Raw genomic sequence first — 7,397 nt, 5'->3', positions numbered from 1 at the left:
AGCACACAGGACCCGCGGGAACCGAAGGCAACTCGAGAGGACTCAGCCTCGTGGCCTCCCAGACGCCGCCCTGCGTGTTCACTGGTAGATACCTGCCCTTACGTTTGTCTGATACCCTGTGAGGCAGTTCTGTCGGCAGCTCCCCAGCCAGAGTGGGAAACAACAAGAATAGCGTTCTGTTCTAGACGTTTCTTTCATTTATCTAAAGTACTTCTATTTTCTTGGTCAAATACCCACACAGATGATTCAGTCCCCTCTCCTTCCCTCCTAGTCTCCTTTCCATAAAAGTCTTGGCTGATGTGGTGGTTAATTCTGTGTGTCAATTTAGCTAGGCTATGATACCCAGATATTTGATCAAGCATGTCTGGATGTTGCTGTGGAGGTATTTTTTTAGATGAGGTCAGCATAGGATGAGATGGGTGGATAGCATCATTGACTCAATGGACATGAGTTTGAACTAACTCCGGAAGATAGTGAGGACAGGGAAGCCTGGCATGCTGCAGTCCATGGGGTCGCAAAGAGTCAGACAAAACTGAGGGACTGAACAAGAATAAACATTTAAATCAGTCAACTTTGAGGGAAGAATATGGCTCTAGAGCCTTAATGTAGGTGGGCCTCAACCAATCATTTGAAAGCCTCAAGGAAAAAACTGACCTCCCTCAAAGAAAAGGGAGTTCTGCAGGCAGATGGGCTTCAGTCTCAAGCTTCAACACCAGCTCCACCTTGGGTCTCCAAGGGCCAGCTGATCACCTTTTTTTGCCTCTGGTTTGCAAGGCTATGGTCTTACTAAGGAAGACAGGACCTGGGATGAAGGGCTTGAAAGAGTTAGGAGACTTTAAGGAAACCATGGTTAAGAGACAGACATTTAAATGTATTGTTACAAATTCTCATCGCTCATCGCTATGTGGCCTTTTCACATCTCTGAGCTTCTTTTAGTCTCACAAAGTTCCTCCGCTAATCAAGATATGATCAGGATATTATCATCCTTTGTGGTAGTACTTGTTTTTGGAGATTCTACCACGTCACAGGGCAAAGTTTTCCTGGGATCTTGGGATGGTGACTGTTTGAGGAGTTTGAGGTTTTGCAGAGGTGGGGATCAGATGATGAAGTCAGTGTTTGGGGACCACAGTGAGGGTGGCAGAGACCAGAAGTGCACAAGGGAAGTGTTAGGTGGCCCAGTCATGGCTGGATTCTAAGATCCAGATGGAGGGTCAAGCTGAGGCTAGCACGTGGTCAGCTGTGATAGGACCCGCGCTGTGGAGGCAGTGGGATCACAGTGGAGACACAGAGAGTAACAGCAGCTATTTCTTCCCTCATCTCTTGTCCTGGAAGATGGGATCCCAGTAAGCTTGTCTTTGATCCCCCCTCAAAACCTCTGTGCTAAAGCCAGCTTCACCTTCTGCCCTGCCAGGTAAGGAGCGAATGTTCTAGCAACTACACGCCTGGAGTCTGCGGATGGGGAATTCCCCTGGAAGCCCAGAATGAGCCCAGGCCAAACTCTGGGCTTTTTTCTGAGCAAACATTTTGAGAGAAACCAAACATGATGATGTGGAAGAGCGACCGGGGCTGTCCCCTCTCACAGAAGCAGGGCTGATGAAAACACAGGGATTAGTACAGATGAATCATTGCCACTCCTGTCCCTGAGAGCGTTTGTTAGCGGCAGCCCAATAAAGACCGGATCTCCGAAAGCGCTGACAAGTCACCCACTGAGCCTGGGAGTTAGAGATCGCTTCCGAAATTGGTGGGAGGAGAAAGCGGGAGTGGAGACATGGGGGCGTATCCCCCTTCCAGAATTCATGTTCCTCCTTTTGGTAAGATAATTTCCTACTCTTTCAGAAGTGTGGGTGATTCTAGAATCTAGATGAATTGTGCCTGCAATCCCAACCTTCTGTCTCTCCAGTGTGGGTGGGAATTCATGCTCCATTATGACCTCTGCCCTTTGACAACAAGAACGGGTATGCCTGGGGAAAAAGGATGGGGGGTATCTGCTCTGCTTTGGGTTATTAACAGTGAGGGCAAGTGAGAGGTCTTTGGAGCACTTCCTTAGACGGAAACTAAAGTGAACAGAGCTTTAAAAGAGGCAGTATTTCATTTGGTGTCTTGACTATGATGGTGTCTTGACTATGACATTATCACAAATATCACAAACCAGTATTTGTGATCAAAATATATAGAACAATACACACGGGCACAGAGACAGAGAGAATACGAGACAAACATAGAAGTACAGGCAAACTTGGGGGAATCTAAATACAGAGGAGGTTGTACCAATCTCACCATCCTGGGGTCAATAGTCTCTCATACCATAGTTTTGCAAGCTAATTCCATTGGGAGAAATTGGGTAACGGGTACACAGAATATCCCCTTATTATTTCTTTAAAAAAAAAAAGTTTATAGAGATATGCATCATATAACATAGAATTCGCTCATGTAACTTGTACAATTCAATAGCTTTTAGTGTATTCACAGAATTGCATATCCATCATCACAGTTTTAGAACATTTTAATTATTCGCCAAAAGAAACCCTGCATCTTTTATCTACCATTCTTCCATACCCCCTACCCCAAAGCCCTAGGAAACTGCTAATCTATTTTCTGTCTCTGCAGATTGGTCTGTTTGGGTATCTCATAGAACTGAAATTATACAACAGGTGGTCCTTTGTGACTGGCTTTTTCACACATTTGTTGTAGCATGTATCAATATTTCATTTCTTTTTCTTGATGAACAATATCCCATCGTATGGCTATACTGCATTTTATTATCTATTCATCAGTTGATGGACGTTGGGTGGTTTGCATTTCTGGCTGTTATGAATACTGCGACTATAAATATTTATGTATGAGTTTTTGGCTGGACATATGTTTTTGGTTCTCTTAAACATACACCTGGGAATGGAATTGCTGTGTTTGAGCTTAATCTTTTGACAGACTGCCAGACTGTGTTAAAACAGCTCCACCATTTTACATTCCCATCAGCGGTGTGGGAAGTTTCCAGTTTCTCCATGTCTTTGCCAACACTTGTCATTTTCTTGCTCCCTTTTTTTTATTACAACCATTCTAGTGGATGTGAAATGGAATCTCACCGTGGTTTTGATCTGTATTCCCCTGGTACCTCGTGAGGCTGCCTGTCTTTTCATGTGCTTATAGGTCATTTGTATATTTTCTCTGGATCAATGTCTTTTCAAATCTTTTGTCCGCTTTTTTAGTGGTTCATATTACTGATCTCTGGATTATTTAAACACTGCCATAGTGTTATGAATCTATAATTATCTCAATACAAAATTTAATTTTTTTAAAGAAAGAATATTGGGGAAAATGGAAGGATACTTGGGTGAAAAAAGCAGCCAAGTTTCAACAAAGAGGATATACAGATGGCAATCAAGCACATAACAGATGTTTGACATTATTAGCCATTAGGGAGAAGGCGATGGCACCCCACTCCAGTACTCGTGCCTGGAGAATCCCATGGATGGAGGGGCCTGGTGGGCTGCAGTCCATGGGGTCGCGAAGAGTCGGATACGACTAAGCGACTTCACTTTCCCTTTTCACTTTCATTCATTGGAGAAGGAAATGGCAACCCACTCCAGTGTTCTTGCCTGGAGAATCCCAGGGATGGGGGAGTCTGGTGGGCTGCCGTCTATGGGGTTGCACAGAGTCGGACACAACTGAAGTGACTTAGCAGCAGCAGCAGCAGCAGCAGCAGCAGGGAAAAGTAAATGAAAACTACAGTGGGATATAACTACATACCTGTCAAATTGGCCAAAATAAAAATTAATGACAAAACCAAATGTGAGTAAAGATGAAGGGAAACTGGGTCACATACTTTGCTGGTGAAAGACACAAACAACATAACCGTTCTGGAAAACAGTCTGGCAGTTTCTTGTGAAAAACATGCAACTGCCCCAAAAACCAGTGATCACATTCTTAGGCATTTATTCCAGAGAAACGAACCTTTACGTTCATGCAAAACCTGGGTGAGGTTATTCACAGAAGCCTTATTTGTAATAGCTGAAAACTGAAAACAACCTATTAAAAAGCTGGGTGGACAAACCACAGAACTAGTCAGGGTAATAGGAACAAGCTATCGACATGCTAAGCAACCTGGGTGAATCTTCAGAGGGTGAAGCTGGGTGGAAAAACAGCCTCTAAAGGTTATGTACTGTGTAACGACATTTATGTAGCGTTGGAAATGACAAAATTGCAGAAAGGGAGAACAGATTAGTGATTGCCAGGTGTCAGGAATGGGATGCAGTGCCGGAGAGGAAAGCGGAGGTGAATATAAAAGGGCAAGACCCCTGGACAGACCCTATGTCTTAATTGTATCCATGTCCTGCGCCCTGGTCTGATATGGTGTAACAATTTTTCAAAATGTTACCAGTGAGGGAAAAAGATAAATCCAGTAGCACACCAGATCTCTTGGACTTGTCTACATTATTTCTAATAGTAGTGAATCTACAGCTAACTCGGAAGGGAATTTAATTTAAAAAGAGAGAGGAAAAGGCAGTTCCTTCACAGATCTACTTCCATTTCTACCAGTTATTAATTGTATGATTTGGGGCAAATTAACATTGTCAGTTTTTCCACTTGTAAAATGGGGATAATATCTACTCATGATGGTGGTAAGGATCAAATTTTTTAAAAAGTGAAAAAAACTTGTAACTCACAAAGCATTACAACTGCTGCTGTTGCTTCTACTGCTCTTGCCTCACCCATTACTAGAATGTTCTCTGTCCTCAACATATATTCCTTAGTGGGTGCTTCAATATCAGAAATGTTCACTCATCATCATTTGACTTCTCTGTTGATAATGTAGCCATTGTAAGAAAGATACCAGAACACGCTACTTCGTATTTGGGGTGGAGTGATGGTGGTTACTAACCCATAAGCATTCAAGTGTTTGAAGGGTTCAAGATTGGGAGGAAACAACCAAGATCCAGGCACTCTTCAAAGCCTCTCCAAAAGGAGGGGCAAGGAGAGGCCACCCCGAAATGAAGTCACAAGTGATGGATTCTTAGGACCTGGAGGTGAGGACTTTTGACCTACTTGCCTGAATATAAATTTGCTCTAAACCTCCTTGTCTGCTAAGCAGGAATAACTATGCCTTCCTCACAAAGCTGGTCTGAGGATCACCTACATGAGCTAATTCAGTGTTTCCCAAACTCCAGTCATTCCTGCATCAGCATCTTCATTTTTACCAAATTCACTTAATTCAAGAATTGTCATTTATTTACTTTTTGTTAAATCAACTGTCTTCTTTATATAACTGCCCTTGTTTGTCAAAGGAAACAAAAACAGGTACATGTTTATTCACATTTTAACATCTTTGAAGGCAGCCTGTTCATGCTCAATGGTGTGTGACAGTCAATCAGCATAATTTTTTTCTTTCTTAATGGAATATACAATAATGATGTGTATATAATCAGCAACGTTTAAATTCTCTTACATATGGAAAGTCACTTCTTTAAGTGGAAATACAGGTTGTTTATTTAAAATAGATGGAAACATTTAAATAGATAGGTTTTTATTGTTACCTTTTAATTGAATTTCCAACATAATTAAATTTCAGCCAGAGTGTGCTGCCTGCAAACCTGTTAGCCTGAGGCCTGCTCCCGATCTATTTAAAAGGAAAATGTAGAGAGTAAAGAGGGTTAGTAATGACTTACTATCACTAAACTGATAGGATCTACATGGTGTAATACAGTATATAATTCCATGTTGCTAATAGTTCCACTGCACAGCACCCAAAACTATCTCCATCAGCAGGAAGTGTCTGCCTTGAATCAATTGTAGGGATGTGGATGAACCTAGAGGCTGTCATTCAGAGTGAAGTAAGTCAGAAAGAGAAAAGCAAATATTGTATGTTAGTGCATGTATATGGAATCTAGAAAAACGGTACTGTTGAAACTATTTGCAGGGCGGGAATAGAGGCGCAGACGTGGAAAACGGACGTGTGGACGTAGGGCGGGGAAAGGGAGGGTGGGAAGATTAAGAGCGTGGCGCCGGCACGTCTACACAAGCTCGTGTGACGGACAGCGCGTGGGGAGCTTCGTGTGACACAGGGAGCTCAGCTCGGTGCCCGGGGCTCTGTGAGGACCTAGCGGGGTGGGATGGGGGAAGGGTGGGAGGGAGGTTCAAGACGGAGGGGATGTATGTATACCTACAGCTGATTCACTTTGTTGTATAATAGAAACTAATGCAACATTGTAAAGCATCTCTATTCCAATTTTTAAAGGTTAAAAAAAAAAGCAGTGAGTAACCCAGCAGATAAAACCTGACTCACTGCTTCTGGGAATTAGAGATGATACACTTGCCACCCCTAGCAGAATAGAAGGGTGCAGTGTAGTGGGTCGATAGAGATACTGTGTAGCAGTTAGAAAAGTCAACTAGAAGGTAGATAGGGTCTCAAAATAAAATATTGAGTGAAGGAAGAGGAAACTGAATAAGATATGTATCATGGCATCATACATATAAATTAAGAGCTTATAGATTCACCATAAACACTACACATTTTTTAAAATATATACATGTCTTTATGATGGAGTGTAAAGAGACTAGGAGAGGGAACCAAGGGTGCAAGGAAGAAAATAATATAAATAAAAACAAAATGAAAGGCTGTTTGGACCAATGATGATCCTTAGCTCTGAGAAAGAGTATAGGAATAACTCAACTATCCTTATAAAAATATAACTCTAAATGTAAAACTCCTATCAGTATCATGGAGTATACAGTAGGTACTCAGTGAATGCTAACTGCTTGACTTTAGGATAATCTACAGTGACAGTCTGGAGTGTCTTCAAGAATTCCAAGTGGTCCTGAATTCCCAGTAGCTGTTTCTAGGTTGATGCCACACATCCTCTGAGCAGCCCCTTGCACACACACACACATACACACACACACATATCCTGGACTCCTCTAGTTCAGGATGACCCACCACCAACAATCACTCCTCCCCAACACCATGGGGTATCTGAAGCCAAGCTGACTTCTCCGAAACAGTCTTCCAGACTGAAGAGTTGATCCAGGCGGACACTGCTTAGGGACTGAGCCCCAGTATCAGATATTACGGATGGGAAACTGAGGCCAGAGAGACAGAGACATGATGGAATCGAACAGTAAGAGGCAGTTCCGTGACTGGAGCCAGCTCTTCTTCCTTGCATGCACACCTTCTCTTCTCTACACACAGTCCACAGTGCCCCTTATCCGACCTGCCCACATAAACCAGTGGCAAGGCTGTTGAGATAGAATTTCCATCCTTGATGTGGCAGCTATTCCTGTCTAGGGTGCCTCTCACCAGCCACTGGGGGACTGAGACATCAGGAGTCCATGAATATCCTAGCAGACTAGACAGAAAGAAGCGATGACTGCCAAGGGTGTCATTTCTTCCTGTCTAATCACTG

Source organism: Bos javanicus, chromosome 8 (assembly GCF_032452875.1).
Source record: "Bos javanicus breed banteng chromosome 8, ARS-OSU_banteng_1.0, whole genome shotgun sequence".
Taxonomy (NCBI): Eukaryota; Metazoa; Chordata; class Mammalia; order Artiodactyla; family Bovidae; genus Bos; species Bos javanicus.
This window is presented reverse-complemented; position numbering follows the sequence as displayed.